The sequence below is a fragment of the Callithrix jacchus genome, chromosome 7 (assembly GCF_049354715.1).
Source record: "Callithrix jacchus isolate 240 chromosome 7, calJac240_pri, whole genome shotgun sequence".
NCBI classification, from domain to species: Eukaryota; Metazoa; Chordata; class Mammalia; order Primates; family Cebidae; genus Callithrix; species Callithrix jacchus.
The window spans coordinates 96,024,862-96,040,605 of record NC_133508.1 but is presented as its reverse complement, the minus strand read 5'-3'; the positions used below and the strand labels follow the sequence as shown (position 1 = coordinate 96,040,605).

General features: G+C 40.3%; 1 protein-coding gene across 2 annotated transcripts in view; it reads right to left on the bottom strand.

Moving 5' to 3' along the window:
* Window positions 1–320: 320 nt before the first annotated feature.
* Window positions 321–15,744, bottom strand: part of LOC128928178 (uncharacterized) — a 173,414-nt gene continuing 157,990 nt past the window's right edge. For both annotated transcript variants that reach the window (XR_013520114.1, XR_008472952.2), the window contains one exon: window positions 321–2,372. The gene's annotated coding sequence lies outside the window, so the exon portion shown is untranslated. The remainder of the gene's footprint in view (window positions 2,373–15,744) is intronic.

The following is a 15,744-nucleotide window of genomic DNA, read 5'->3' as shown; positions in this document are numbered from 1 at the left end:
TAACCCTTGATCTCTCACACAGAAAGAATGTAATTTAATGCTACCGCCTCCCCAGGGTGGTATTATTAACCCTTTTATGGTGGAAAACACTGGAGGTCAGAAGTTAAGTAATTTACCCACAGTTGCCAGATGTGGTAGAGATCAGATCCAAATACATCATCCAGCCTGAGGCGCCATGCCCTTATCTCATTCCAAGTTTGGGGTCTACAGCACTGTTTCTCAACTTGGCACTATTGACATTTTGACCTGAATATGTCTTTGTTGTGAGAGCCTGTTATATTAGTCTGTTTCCATGCTACTAATAAAGATATACCAGAGACTGGGAAGTAAAAAGAAGTTTAATTGGACTTATAGTTCCACATAGCTAGGGAGGCCTCAGAATCATGGTGGGAGACAAAAGGCACGTCTTACATGGCAGCAGAAAGAGAAAATGAAGAATAAGCATTAAGCGGAAACCCCTGATAAACCCATCAGATCTTATGAGACTTATTCAGTATCATGAGAATAGCACTGCACTTATTCAGTATCATGAGAATAGCACTGTAAAGACTGGCCCCATGGTTCAATTACCTTCCCCCAGGTCCCTCCCACAACACCTGGGAATTCTGGGATATACAATTCAAGTTGAGATTTGGGTGGAGACACAGCCAAACCATTTAATTCTACCCCTGGCCCCTCCGAATCTCAGATCCTCACATTTCAAAACCAGTCATGCCTTCCCAACAGTCCCCCAAAGTCCTAACACATTTCAACATTAACTCAAAAGCCCACAGTTCAAAGTCTCATCTGAGACAATGCAAGTTGCTTCCACCCATGAGCCCATAAAATCAAAAGCAAGCTCGTTACTTCCTAGATACAATGGGAGTACAGGTATTAGGTAAATACAGCCATTCCATATGGGAGAAATTAGCCAAAAAAAAAGGGGTTGCAGTGCCCATGAAAGTCCAGAATCCAGTGGGGCAGTCAAATCTTAAAGCTCCAAAACGATCTCCTTTGACTCCATGTTTCACATTCAGGTCATGCTGATATAACAAGTAGGTTCCCATGGTCTTGGGCAGCTCTGCCTCTGTGGCTTTGCAGGGTACAGGCTCCCTCCTGGCTGCATTCACAGGTTGGTATTGAGTGTCTGTGGCTTTTCCAGGCACATGGCACAAGCAGTCAGCAGATTTAACATTCTGGGGTCTGGAGGACAGTGGCCCTCTTCTCACAGCTACACTAGGCAGTGCCCCAGTAAGGACTCTGCATGGGAGCTCTGACCCCACATTACCTTTCTGCACTGCCCTAGCAGAGGTTATTCATAAGGGCCCCGCCCCTGCAGCAAACTTTTGCCTGGGCATCCAGGCGTTTCAATACATCTTCTGAAATCTAGGTGGAGGTTCCCAACTCAGTTCTTAACTTCTGTGCACCCACAGGCTCAACATCACATGGAAGCTGCCAAGGCTTGAGGCTTTCACCCTCTGAAGCCACAGCCCAAACTCTATGTTGACCCCTTTCAGCATGGCCAGTGGCTAGAACACAAGGCACCAAGTCCCTAGGCTGCACACAGTACGGGGACCAAGGGCCCAGCCCATGAAACCACCTTTTCCTCCTGGGCCTTCAGGCCTGTGATGGGAGGGGCTGCCATGAAGGTTTCTGACATGGCCTGGAGACAGTGTCCCCATGATCTTGGGGATTAACATTAGGCTGCTTGCTACTTATGCAAATTTCTGTAGCCAGCTTGAATTTCTCCTCAAAAAATGGGTTTTTCTTTTCTGCTGCATCATCAGGCTACACATTTTCTGAACCTTTATGCTGTTTCCCTTTTAAAATGGAATCCTTTTAGCAGCACCCAAGTCACCTTTTGAATGCTTTGCTGCTTAGAAATTTCTTCTGCTAGATATCCTGCATCATCTCTCTCAATTTCAGTTTTACAAATCTCTAGGGCAAGGGCAAAATGCTGCCAGTTTGCTAAAACAGCAAGAGTCACCTTTATTGAAGTTCCCAACAACTTCCTCATCTCCATCTGAGACCACTTCAGTGTGAACCTTATTGTTCATATAGCTATCAGTATTTTTGTCAAAACCATTCAACAGATCTCTAGGAGGTTTCAAGCTTTCCCACATTTTCACATCTCTTCTTCTGAGCTCTCCAAACTGTTTTAACCTCTGCCTGTTACCCAGTTCCAAAGTCGCTTCCACATTTTCGGGTACCTTTTAAGCAGCACCCCACTCTATTGGTACCAATTGACTATATCAGTCCATTTTCATGCTGCTGTTAAAGACATAACCAACACTAGGAAGGAAAAAGAGTTTTAATTGGACTTACACTTCCACATGGCTAGGGAGGCCTCAGAGAATCATGGCGGGAGACAAAAGGCACTTCTTACATGGTGGCTGCAAGAGAAAATGAGGAAGAAGCAAAAGTGGAAACCACAGATAAACCCATCAGATCTCATGAGACTTACTATCAGGAGAATAGCATGGGAAAGATTGGCTTCCATGATTCAATTATCTCTCTGACTCCCTCCCACAACACGTGGGAATTCTGGGAGATACAATTAAAGTTGAGATTTGGGTGGGGACACAGCCAAACCATATCACATGTCCTATGTATTATAAGATGTTGACCAGCATCTCTGGCCTCTATTTAGTAGATGCCAGTAGCACTCTCACCTTCCCATATATAAATGTCTCCAAACATTGCCCTACATTGTCTGGAGGACAAAACCTCCACACTGGCTTACTCCCAACTGAGCAACTTGAAGAAGTTGCTTGGCCTCTCTAGGCTTCAGTGTCCTCCTCTGTAAAACAATCTGGGTGAGTGATTTCCAAATGCTCCATGACCCATCAGGGGGCAGGTAGTAATTTTATTTATATTTGTACTTTTAATCTTATCTATGTACATTTAATTCTATCCAAGATAAGAAATTAACCTTTGCTAGTATTTGCTATATAAATTTTGTTTTTTGAAACAGGATCTAGCTTTGTCACCCAGACTGGAATGCAGTGGCACAGTCTCAGCTCACTGCACCCTCAACCTCCTGGGGCTCCAGTGATCCTCCCTCCTCAGCCTTCACAGTGTCTGAAACTACAGGCATGCACCACCATGCCTGGCTAACTTTTTTATTTTTTGTAGAGACAGGATTTTGCTATGTTGCCCAGGCTAGTCTTGAACTCCTGGACTCCAGCAATCCACCCACCTCTGCCTCCCAAAGTGCTGGGATTACAGGCATGAGCCACCACACCTGGTCTACTATATAAATTAATGGCAGAACACGTATATATTTCTAAATAAATATGATTGACTAGGACATGTTTCATATATTTACTGAGAGACATGAGCAGTCAGAAAAGTTTAGAGACCACTCTGTCCAATGGTTCTAAGGTTCCTGTCAGGCACCTATCCTCAGAGTTTTGAGAATAAAGGAGAGCCTTCTGCAGGATTGCAATGCCAGTGGCACTTGTCATTTCTGAGCTTCAGTTTCTGTGTCAATTAAATGGAGAGAAGAACCTACCTCATGTGATTGTTACATGGATCAAAGGAGGTAATGCATGTGCAGTGCTTAGCACAGTGTGTAGAATGGCACTCAGAAATGTTCTCATGTTTTAGGCCAGCTGCGGTGGTGCATGCCTGTAATCCCAGCACTTTGAGAAGCCGAGGCATGCAGATCGCCTGAGGTCAGGAGTTCTAGACCGGTCTAGCCAACATGGCGAAAACCTGTCTCTACTAAAAATACAAAAAATGTAGCTGGGTGTGGTGGTGGGTGCCTGTGGTCCCAGCTACTCAGGAAGCTGAGGCAGGAGAATGGCTTGAACCTGGGAGGCAGAGTTTGCAGTGAGCTGAGATCATGCCATTGCACTCCAGCCTGGGTAACAGAGCAAGACCCTGTCTAAAAAAAAAAAAAAAAAAAAAGAAAAGAAATGTTCTTATGTTTTGTATTACAGATGTAGAAACTGATCCTACAGAATATCCCAAAACCCTTCTTAGGTCTCCTACTTTTGTATGGTAAGGCCTGTATTCAAACCTCAGTCTTGCCTAGGTCCAGCGTACCTCCTCACCACTTCAATCCTATGGGACTTCAGAGAATTTACCGAGGAAAGAGACCATTGTGTTCTTGCCCTTAAACACCTGTGTCTATAATATCTGGCACACAGTAGCGTGTATTAAACATCTCTTGAGTTTGGTTGAATAAGAAAGCTGGTTCCCAGCTCCATTTTATGTATATTTCTGTCAGCTTTGATATACGTTCCTTGGGGAACACAAAATACAAAGCTATTGCTTTAAAAGGTTTACAATAGGCAAGTGTTCGCTAAAAAAAAAAATTTAAGTAAATAAATGAATGAACGAACAGTCAACCAAGACAGTTTCTGTTTTGGAGTCACACCTTAGTCATAATCATATATCACAAAAGTTCCAAAAGTGTTCAGGAAAGGGTACTCTCCTAGCACTGTAGAGTGTTCCTTCAAAGTTTGTATAATGGTTTATAATTGTATGGTCATCAGTTTTCCTCCCCTCCCGCTCCCATTGACTGCAGTCTCCACAAGGTCAGGGACTGTGTCCTTTACTCTCACTGTCATATCTCTAGTGCCCTATAGTATGCCTGGTATACAGTGGCACTCATTAAGTGTATGGTGACAGAATATTTGAGTTCATAAAATGAGATATCATTCTAGCCTCTCTTGCATTTTAGAGCCGAGGCCCAGAAGATGAGAAGACATCTTCTGGGCCTCGGCTCTAAAATGCAAGTCTCAGCTGGCTGGCATCAGAACCAGGTCTATTGCCATCACAATTTCTTTCCCCCTCCCTTCCTTTACCCAGGAAAAAACCCTCAAAGACCCTCCAGGTTCTCAGAATCCCAGGGATGTTTCTAAAGAGAAAGTAACTATCTTGACAATCCCTTGGGGAAACCAGTGGAAGATTTATGACGGTGGGGGAAGAACCCCTCCAGACTTCATCAAGGCCCAAGCTGAGAACTCAGCACAGCCCCATCCCCTGCCTACCCTAACTCCTGACTCAAAAATAAGTTACTGAAAAGTGCTTTGCAAATGCACAAATGTCCCAGAGGGAGGCACCAATTAGTGCACACCAGCCCTGTGCTCTCCAAAACCATGTAGCTCCTCTTCCACCCACCCACTCACTCACCAGTCTTCTCTGTGGTCATACCAATACATGTGAGTGGTGGTCATAGGGCAGGCTATGCTATTTACTGCTTGTGTGAAAATTTAGGCAAAATTCTTGATGTCACTCTGCCTCAGTGCTCTCTATGTAAAATGGACACAGTAACAGTGTCTACCTCATAAGCTTGTTCTGAGAATTTGGAGTTAATATATGTAATGACTAGGGGCAGTATCTTGCACATTGTGCTGTGGAAGTGAAGGTTTCTATGACCTTGTGCTGAGTACTGACAATATCCTCCCTATCTCTTAGGCCCCTCCACTGTGATCTGTCTTTACTATGAATGCATGTCTGTTCTCCCAGCAAATACCTACTTCCCCACTGGGTGCCAGGTCTCATGCCTGCTGATCTTCCCAGGGTCATTGCTCCAGAAATTTTCTCCTTTCTCACTGGTATTATCAATATTTGCCTCTAAGACTTGATAATTCTTATCAGGACAATAAAGATATTGTTATTTCTCCTGTACAGACACACACATACACACATGCACACTCTTCTTTTGAGCCCACCTCCTCCTCCAACTCTGTCTCTTTATTCTTTTATAGCAAAGCTCCTCAAAAGAGTTGAACATAGACCCTATCTGCAAATTCTCTTCTCTCTTTTGCTCTTGGATATACCCCTGGTCAGGCTCTTGCCCCCACCCTATTTCCAAATTGCTCTAGTTAAAGTCAACAGTGACAACTCACCATAAATCCAGTGGTCTAGTCTCAGTCTGAATCTTAACAAATGAGGCAGCAGCATTTGAAACAACTGTTCACTTCCTCCTCCATGACACTCTTTTTGCACTTGGCTTTCAAGAACAGTCTCTTGGTTTTCCTCCTATCTCATTGGCTTCTCCTTTGTCTCCTTGGGTTGTTCCTCCTCATCTTCCCAAACATGCTGGAGGCGCCAGGGCTTAGTCCTTTGTCCTCTTCTCTTCCATATCTACTTTCATGCTCCTATGATCTCATCCAGGCTCCTGGCTTTAAATACCATCTGTACACTGTGAACATCCAAGTGTCCAGCCTTTCCCGTAACTGCTCAATACCTCCATGTGGCTGTCATTAGGCATTTTTCTCGTAATAAATTAAAAAGAAATCAATTTCATGGAAGTCCTAGCAATCAGGCAAGAGAAAGAAATAAAAGGCACCCAAATACGAAAAGAATAAGTCAAACTATTTCTCTTCACTGATGATTTGATTCTGTATCTAGAAAACCCTAAAGACTCCACCAAAAGTAAAGTTTCAGCATTCAAAACCAATGTGAAAAAATTAGTAGCATTTTTATACACCAATAATGTTTGAGCTGAGAGCCAAATTAAGAATGCAATCCCATTTACAATAGACACACACACACACACACACACACACACACACCTTAAGAATATATCTAACTGAGGAAGAGAAACAAGGAGAATTATAAAACACTGCTGAAAAAAATCACAGGTGACACAAATGAAAAAATTTCCATGCTCATGGGTTGAAGAATCAATATGGTTAAAATAGCCATACTGCCCAAAGCAATCTACAGATTCAGCATTTTTCTTATCAAACTACCAGCATCATTTTTCACAGAACTAAAGAAAACTATTCTAAAGTTATTTTAAAATTTAAATGCAAACAAAAAACAGCCTGAATAGCCAAAGCAGTCTTAAGCAAAGGAACAAGGCCAAAGGCATCACATCATCCGACTTCAAACTATACTTTAAGGCTACAGTAACCAAATCAGCAGGATACTGATGCAAAAACAGACACATACACCAATGAAACAGAATCAACAACCCAGAAATAAAGCTGTACACCTATAATGATCTGATCTTCAACAAAGTTGACAAAAGTAAGCAATGCGGGAAAGACTCCCTATTCGATAAATGGTGCTGGGATAGCTGACTAATCATATGCAGAAGGATGAAACTGGATGCCCACCTTTTGTCATATACAAAACTTAACTCAAGATGGATTAAAGATTAAATGTAAGACCTCAAACTATACAGATCCTAGAAGAGACCTAGGAAGAATCATTCTGGATATTGCCCTTGGGAAAGACTATACGTCTTCAAAATCAATTGCTACAAATACAAAAATTGACAAGTGGAACCTAATTAAATAAAGAGCTTCTACACAGAAAAAGAAACTATCAACAAAGTAAACAGACAACCTATAGGTTTGTTTCCTGGGAGAAATTATTCACAAATTATACATCTGAAAAAGGTCTTATATCCAGAATCTATAAGGAACTTAAACAACTAAACAAGCAGAAAACAAATAACCTTATCTAAAAATGGGCAAAAGACATGAACAGACATTTCTCAAAAGAAGACATATAAGCAGCCAGCAAACATATGGAATAGTTCTCAAAATCACTAATCATCAGAGGAATGCAAATCAAAACCACAATGAGACATCATTTCACACCAGCCAAAATGACTAATTATCAAAAAGTCAAAAACAACAAATGCTAGTGAGATGGTGGACAAAAGGGAATGCTTATACACTGTTAGTAGGAATGTAAATTAGTGCAGCCACTGTGGAAAGCAGTTTGGAGATTTCTCAAAGAACTTAAAACAGAACTACCATTTGACCCAACAGTCCTATTACTGGGTATATATCCAAAAATGAATAAGTGATTCTACCAAAAAGATGCCTGTTCTTTTATGCACATTAAAGAACTATTTACAATAGCAAAGACATGGAATCAACCTTGGTGCCCATCAGTGGTGGATCATATAAAGAAAATGTGGTACACATATGCCGTGGAATACTACTTAGCCATGAAAAGAATAAAATTATGTCCTTTGCAGAAACAAAGATGCAGCTAGAGGTTATTATCTTGAGTGAATCAATGCAGAAAAAGAAAACCAAATACTACTTGATGTGGTTTGGCTCTGTGTCCCCACCTAAATCTCATCTTGAATTATAATCTCCATCATACCCATTTTTTGAGAGAGATACTTGGTGGGAGGTGATTGGATCATGGGGGCAGTTTCCCCCATGCTGGTCTCATGATAGTGAGTGCATTTTCACAAGATCTGATGGTTTTATAAGGCAATTTTTCCTGCTCTCTCTTGAACTCCTCTCTCCTGCTTCCATGTTAGATGTGCTTGTTTTCCTTCCACCATGATTGCAAGTTTACTGAGTCCTTCCCAGCCATGCTAAACTGTGAGTCAATTAACTTTCCTTTGTTCATAAGTTACCCAGTCTCAGGTAATATGTTTATAGCAGTGTGAAAATGGACTAATACACCATATTTTCTCACTTATAAGTGGGAGCTAAACATTGGGTACTCATAGACATAAAGATGAAAACAATAGATATTGGGGACTGCTATTTGAGGGAAGGAGGAGGAGGGGAAGAGTTAAAAACTACTGGTACTAGGCTCAGTACCTAGGTGACGGGATCAATCATGCCACAAACCTCATCATCACGCAACATACCCAGGAAACAAACGTGCACAGGTACCATCTGAATCTAAAATAAAAGTTGAAATTATATTTTTTCTAAATATTTGAGAATTTTCTATTATTGATTTCTTGTTTAATTTTGTTATAACCAGAGAACATGCTTTGTGTGGCTTTACTTTATTAAAAATTGTTAAAGTTATTTTTTCACTTTTTTTTTTATTATACTTTAAGTTCTGGGATACATGTGCAGAACATGCATATTTGTTACACAGGTACACATTTACCTTGGTGGTTTGCTGCACCCATCAACTTGTCATCTACGTTAGGTATTTCTCCTAATGCTATCCCTCTCCTAGTCCCCCACTCCTCAACAGGCCCCAATGTGTGATGTTCCCTCCCCTGTGTACTGTGTTCTCATTGTTCAACTCCCACTTATGAATGAGGACATGCAGTGTTTGGATTTCTATTCCTGTGTTAGTTTGCTGAGAATGATGGTTTCCAGCTTCATCCATGACCTTGAAAAGGACATAAACTCATCCTTTTTTATGGCTGCATAGTATTCCATGGTGTATATGTGTCACATTTTCTTTATCCAGTCTATCATCTATGGGAATTTGGGTTGGTTCCAAGTCTTTGCTATTGTGAATAGAGCCACAATAAACATACGTGTGCATGTGTCTTTATAGTAGAATGATTTATAATCCTGTGGGTATTTACCCAATAACAGGGTTGCTGGGTCAAATGGTATTTCTGGTTGTATATCCTTGAGGAATCGCCACACTGTCTTTCACAATGGTTGAACTAATTTACACTCCCATAAACAGTGTAAAAGCATTCCTATTTCTCCCCATCCACTCTGGCATCTGTTGTCTCCTGACTTTTTAATGATCGCCATTCTAACTGACGTGAGATGGTATGTCATTGTGGTTTTAATTTGCATTTCTCTAATGACCAGTGATGATAAGCTTTTTTTTTCTATGTTTGTTGGCTGCATAGATGTCTTCTTTTCAGAAGTGTCTGTTCATATCCATGGCCCACTTTTGATGGGGTTGTTTTTTTTCTTGTATATTTGTTTCTTGTAAATCTATTTAAGTTCCTTGTAGATTCTGGATATTAGCCCTTTGTCAGATGGATGGATTGCAAAAGCTTTTTCCCATTCCGTAGTTTGCCTTTCACTCTGATGATAGTTTATTTTGCTGTGCAGAAGCTCTTTAGTTTATGTCCCATTTGTCACTTTTGGCTTTCATTGCCATTGCTTTTGGTGTTTTGAAGTCATGAAGTCTTTGCTTATGCCTATGTCCTGAATGGTATTGCCTAGGTTTTCTTCTAGGGTTTTTATGGTTTTAGGTCTTACATTTAAATCTTTAATCCACCTGGAGTTAATTTTTGTATGAGATGTAAGGAAGGGGTAGAGTTTTAGTTTTCTGCATATGGCTAGCCAGTTTTCCCAACATCATTTATTAAATAAAGAATCGTTTCCCCTGTGCTTGTCTTTGTTAGGTTTCTTGAAGATCAGATGGTTGTAGACATATGGCATCATTTCTAAGGCCTCTGTTCTGTTCCTCTTGTCTATATATTTGTTTTGGTACCAGTACCATGCTGTTTTGGTTACTGTAGACTTGAAGTCAGCTAGCATGATGCCTCCAGCTTTGTTCTTTTTGCTTATGATTGCCTTGGCTATGCAGGCTCTTTCTTTGTTCCATATAAAATTTAAAGTAGTTTTTTCTAATTCTGTGAAGAAATTCAGTGGTAGCTTGATGTGGATAGCGTTTAATCTATAAATTACTTTGGGTTGTATGGCCATTTTCATGATATCGATTCTTCCTATCCATGAGCATGGAATGTTTTTCCATTTGTGTTTTCTCTTATTTCCTTAAGCACTGGTTTGCAGTTCTCCTTAAAGAAGTCTTTCATATCTCTTGTAAGTTTAAAGAAGTCTTTCATATCTCTTGTAAGTTGTATTCCTAGATATTTTATTCTCTTTGTAGTAACTGTGAATGGGAGTTCACTAGTGATTTGGCTCTCTATTGGTCTATTATTGGTGTATAGGAATGCTTCTGATTTTTGCACATTGATTTTGTATCCTGAGACTTTGCTGAAGTTTCTTATCAGCTTAAGGAGATATTGGTCTGAGATGATGGGGTTTTCTAAACATACAATCATGTCATCTGCAAACAGAGACAACTTAAATTCCTCTCCTCCTATTTGAATACACTTCATATCTTTCTCTTGCCTGATTGCCGTGGCCAGAACTTCCAATACTATGTTTAATAGTAGTAGTGAGAGAGTGCATCTTTGTCTTGTGCTTGTTTTCAAAGGGAATGCTTCCAGATTTTGCACATTCAGTATGATATTGGCTGTGGGTTTGTCATAAATCGCTCTTATTATTTTGAGATATGTTCGATCAATACCTAGTTTATTGGGCATTTTTAGTATGGAGGGGTGTTGAATTTTATTGAAGGACTTTTCTGTCTATTGAGATAATCATGTGGCTTTTTCATTGGTTCTGTTTATGTGATGGATTATGTTTATTGATTTGTGTATGTTGCAATAGACTTGCATCCAAGGGAAGAAGCAGAATTGATCATGGTGGATAACCCTTCTGATGTGCTGCTGGATTTGGTTTGCCAGTATTTTGAGGATTTTCACATCAATGTTCATCAGGGATACTGGCCTAAAATCTTCTGTTGTTGTGTCTTTGCCAGGTTTTGTTATCAGGATGATGCTGGCCTCATAAAATGAGTTATGGAGGAGTCCCTCTTTTTTCTATTGTTTGAAATAATTTCAGAAAAAAATTGTACCAGTTCCTCTTTGTACCTCTGGTAGAATTTGGCTGTGAATCCATCTGGCTCTGGGCTTTTTTCAGTCGGTAGGCTATTAATTACTACCTTAATTTCAGAACTTGTTATTGGTCTAGTCATGGATTTGACTTCTTTCTGGTTTAGTCTTGAAAGAGTGTATGTGTCCAGGAATGTCTCCATTTCTTCTAGATTTTCCAGCTTATTTGCATAGAGGTGTTTATAGTATTCTCTGATAGTCGTTTGTATTTCTGGGGGCTCAGTCGTGATATCCCCTTTATCATTTTTTTATTGTGTCTATTTGATTCTTCTCTTTTCTTCTTTCTTAGTTTGGCTAGTGGCCTATTTTGTTAATCTTTTCCAAAAACAAAACAAAAACAAAAAACTCTTGGATTCATTGATTTTTTGAAGGGTTTTTATGTGTCTCCATCCCCTTCAGTTCTCCTTGGATCTTAGTTATTTCTTGTCTTCTGCTAGCTTTTGAATTTGTTTGGTCTTACTTCTCTATTTCTTTTAATTGTAATGTTAGAGTGTCAATTTTAGATCTTTCCTGCTCTTTTCTGTGGGAATTTAGTGCCATAAATTTCCCTCTAAACACTGCTTTAGCTGTGTCCTGGAGATTCTGTTATATTGTGTCTTTTTTCTCATTGGCTTCAAATAACTTATTTATTTCTGCCTTAATTTTGTTACTTACCCATCTCACTTAATTTTGTTACTTATCCACTCCTATTCAGGAGCAGGTTGTTCAGTTTCCATGTAGTTGTGCAGGTTTGAGTAACTGTCTTTATCCTGAGTTCTAATTTGATTGTGATGTGGTCTGAGAGACTGTTGGTTATGATTTTCATTCTTTTGCATTTGCCAAAGAGTGTTTTAATTCCTATGATGTGGTCAATTTTAGAATAAGTATGATGTGGTGCTGAGAAGAATGTATATTCTGTTGATTTAGGGTGAAGAGTTCTGTAGATGTCTATTAGGTCTGCTTGGTCCAGAGCTGTATTTAAGTCCTGAAGACTCTTGTTAATTTTCTATCTTGTTGAACTGTCTAATAGTGACAGTGGGGTGTTAAAGTCTCTCACTATTACTGTGTGGAAGTATAAGTCTCTATCTAGGTAATTAAGAACTGGCTTTATGTATCTGGGTGCTCCTGTATTGGGTGCATATATATTTAGGATAGTTAGCTCTTCTTGTTGCATTGATCCCTTTATCATTATGTAATGCCCTTCTTCATCTCTTTTGATCTTTGTTGGTTTAAAGTCCATTTTATCAGAGACTAGGATTGCAACCCCTGCTTTTTTTAAATTTGGTCTCCATTTGCTTGGTAAATCTTCCTCCATCCCTTTATTTTGAGACTATGTGTGTCTTTACACATGATGTGGGTCTCCTGAATACAGCACACCAATGGGTCTTGACTCTTTATACAATTGGTCAATCTGTGTCTTTTAATTGAGGCATTTAGCCCATTTATATTTAAGGTTAATATTGTTATGTGTGAATTTGATTCTGTCATTATGATGCTAGCTAGTTATTTTGCCCATTCATTGATGCAGTTTCTTCATAGTGTCAATGGTCTTTACAATTTGGTATGTTTTTGCAATGGCTGGTATGGTTTTTCCTTTCCATATTTAGTACGTTTTTCAGGAGCTCTTGTAAGAAAGACCTGGTGGTGATAAAATATCTCAGCATTTGCTTGTCTGTAATGGATTTTATTTGTCCTTCACTCATGAAGCTTAGTTTGTCTGGATATAAAACTCTTGGTTGAAAATTCTTTTCTATAAGAATGTTGAGTATTGGCCCCCACTCTCCTCTGGCTAATAGGATTTCTGCAGAGAGATCTGCTGTTAGTCTGATGGGCTTCTCTTTATGAGTAACCCAACTCTTCTCTCTGGCTGCCTTTAACATTTTTTTTTCTTCATTTCAACCTTGGTGAATCTCATGATTAGGTGTCTTCGAGATTTTTTTCTTGAGGAGTATCTTTGTGATGTTCTCTGTATTTCCTGAATTTGAATGTTGGCTTGTCTTGCTAGGTTGGGGAAGTTCTCCTGGATAATATTCTGAAGAGTGTTTTCCAACTTGGTTCCATTCTCCCCATCACTTTTAGGCACAGTAATCAAATGTAGGTTTGGTCTTTTCACATACTTTCATATTTCTTGGAGGCTTTTTTTTTTTATTATTCTTTTTTCTCTAATCTTGTCTTCATGCTTTATTTCATTAAGCTGATTTTGAACCTCTGATATCCTTTCTTCTGCTTTATCGATTTGGCTCTTGATACTTGTGTATGCTTCACAAAGTTCTCGTTCTATGTTTCTCAGCTCCATCAGGTCATTTATATTCTTCTCCAAAGTGGTTATTCTAGTTATCAATTCCTCTCATCTTTTTTCAACATTCTTAGCTTCCTTGCATTGCATTAGAACATGCTCCTTTCGCTCCAAAGAGTTTGTTATTACCCACCTTCTGAAGTCTACTTTTGTCAATTTGTCATATTCATTCTCTGTCCAGTTTTGTTCCCTTGCTGGTGAGGAGTTGTGATCTTTTAGAGAAGAGGCATTCTGGTTTTTGGAATTTTAGCCTTTTTGTGCTCATTTTTCCTCACCTTCATGGATTTATCTGCCTTTAGTCTTGGATGCTGGTGACTTTGGACAGGATTTTTGTAAGTGGCTGTTCCTTTTTTTTTAAAGTTGATGCTATTCCTTTCTGCTAGTTAGTTTTCTTTCTAACAGTCAGGCCCCTCTGCTGCAGGTCTTCTGGAATTTGCTGGAGGTCCACTCCAGACCCTGTTTGCCTGGGTATCACCAGCAGAGGCTGCAGAACAGCAAAGATTGCTGCTTGCTTCTTCTTCTGGAAGCTTTGTTCTAGAGTGGAACCTGCCCTATGCCAGACAGAGCTCTCCTGTATGAGGTGTCTGTTGACCCCTGCTGGGAGGTGTCTCCCAGTCAGGATGCACTGGGGTCAGGGACCCACTTGAGCAGGCAGTCTGTCCCTTAGCAGAGCTCAAGTGTGTGCTGAGAGATCCACTGCTCTCTTCAGAACCAGCAAGCAAGAATGTTTAAGTCTGCTGGAGCTGCACCCACAGCCACACCTTCCCCCATGTACTCTGTCCCAGGGAGATGGGAGTTTTATCTATAAGCCTCTGACTGGGGCTGCTGTCTTTCTTTCAGAGATGCCTTGCCCAGAGAGGAGGAATCTAGAGAGTCAGTCTGGCTATAGTGGCTTTGCTGAGCTGTGGTGCATTTTGAACTTCCCAGTAGCTTGTTTACACTGTGAGGGAAAAACCACCTACTCAAGCTCAAAACCACCTACTCAAGCCACAGTAATGGCAGATGCCCCTCTCCCCACCAAGCTCAAGCATCCCAGGTGGACTTCAGACTGCTGTGTTGACAGCAAGAGTTTCAAGCCAGTGGATCTTAGCTTGCTGGGCTCTGTGGGTGTGGAATCCACTGAGCTTGGCCACTGGCTTCAGCCTTCTTTCCAGGGGAGTGAATGTTCTGCTCTATCTTGCTGATGTTTCAAGTGGCCACTAGGGTTTGAAAAAGAACTCCTACAGCTAGCTCAGTGTCTGCTCAAATGGCTGCCTAATTTTGTGCTTGAAACCCAGGGCCCTGGTAGTGTAGTCAACCAAGGGAATCTCCTGGTCTGCAGGTTGTGAAGACTGTGGAAAAACCATAGTTTCTGGGCCAGAATGCACCATTCCTCACAGCACAGATCCTCATGACTTCCCTTGGCTAGGGGAGGTAATTCCCCAACCCCTTGTATTTCCTGGATGAGGCAACACCCCACCCAGCTTTAGCTCACCCTCCATGGGATGCACCCACTGTCTAACCATTCCCAACTAGATGAGCCATGTACCTTAGTTGGAAATGCAGAAATCACCCACCTTCTGCATCGATCTCTCTGGGAGTTGCAGACCAGAGCTGTTCCTATTCTGCCATCTTGACAGCCACCTAAAGTTTATTTTATGACCCAGAATAAGATCTATCTGGGCATATGCTCTGTGTGCACTTGAAAAGCATGTGTATTCTGTTGTACATGGGTGTAGTGTCCATTAATCTAATGTCCATTAGATTAAATCAGTTGATAGTGTTATTCAGGCTTTATATATCTTTGCTGATTTTCCATCTATTTATTAATTATTGAGAAATAAAATTTTGAATTTTCCTAATTATAATTGAACATTTCCATATATCCTTTTAGTTCTATCAGTTTTTGATTCATTTATTTTGGATCTTTGTTAGTTGCATTGTATATTTGAGTGTTTATCTTCTTGGCAAGTTGACCTTTTTATCATTATAGAATGTCCCTATAATCTATCTATATCTTTGTATTTAAAATAGGTTTCCTTTAACCACAGAAAGTTTCAGAAGTAATTTTTTTGAATCAATTTCCTGTCTTCTACCTCCCACAGCACCTCCAAATTGC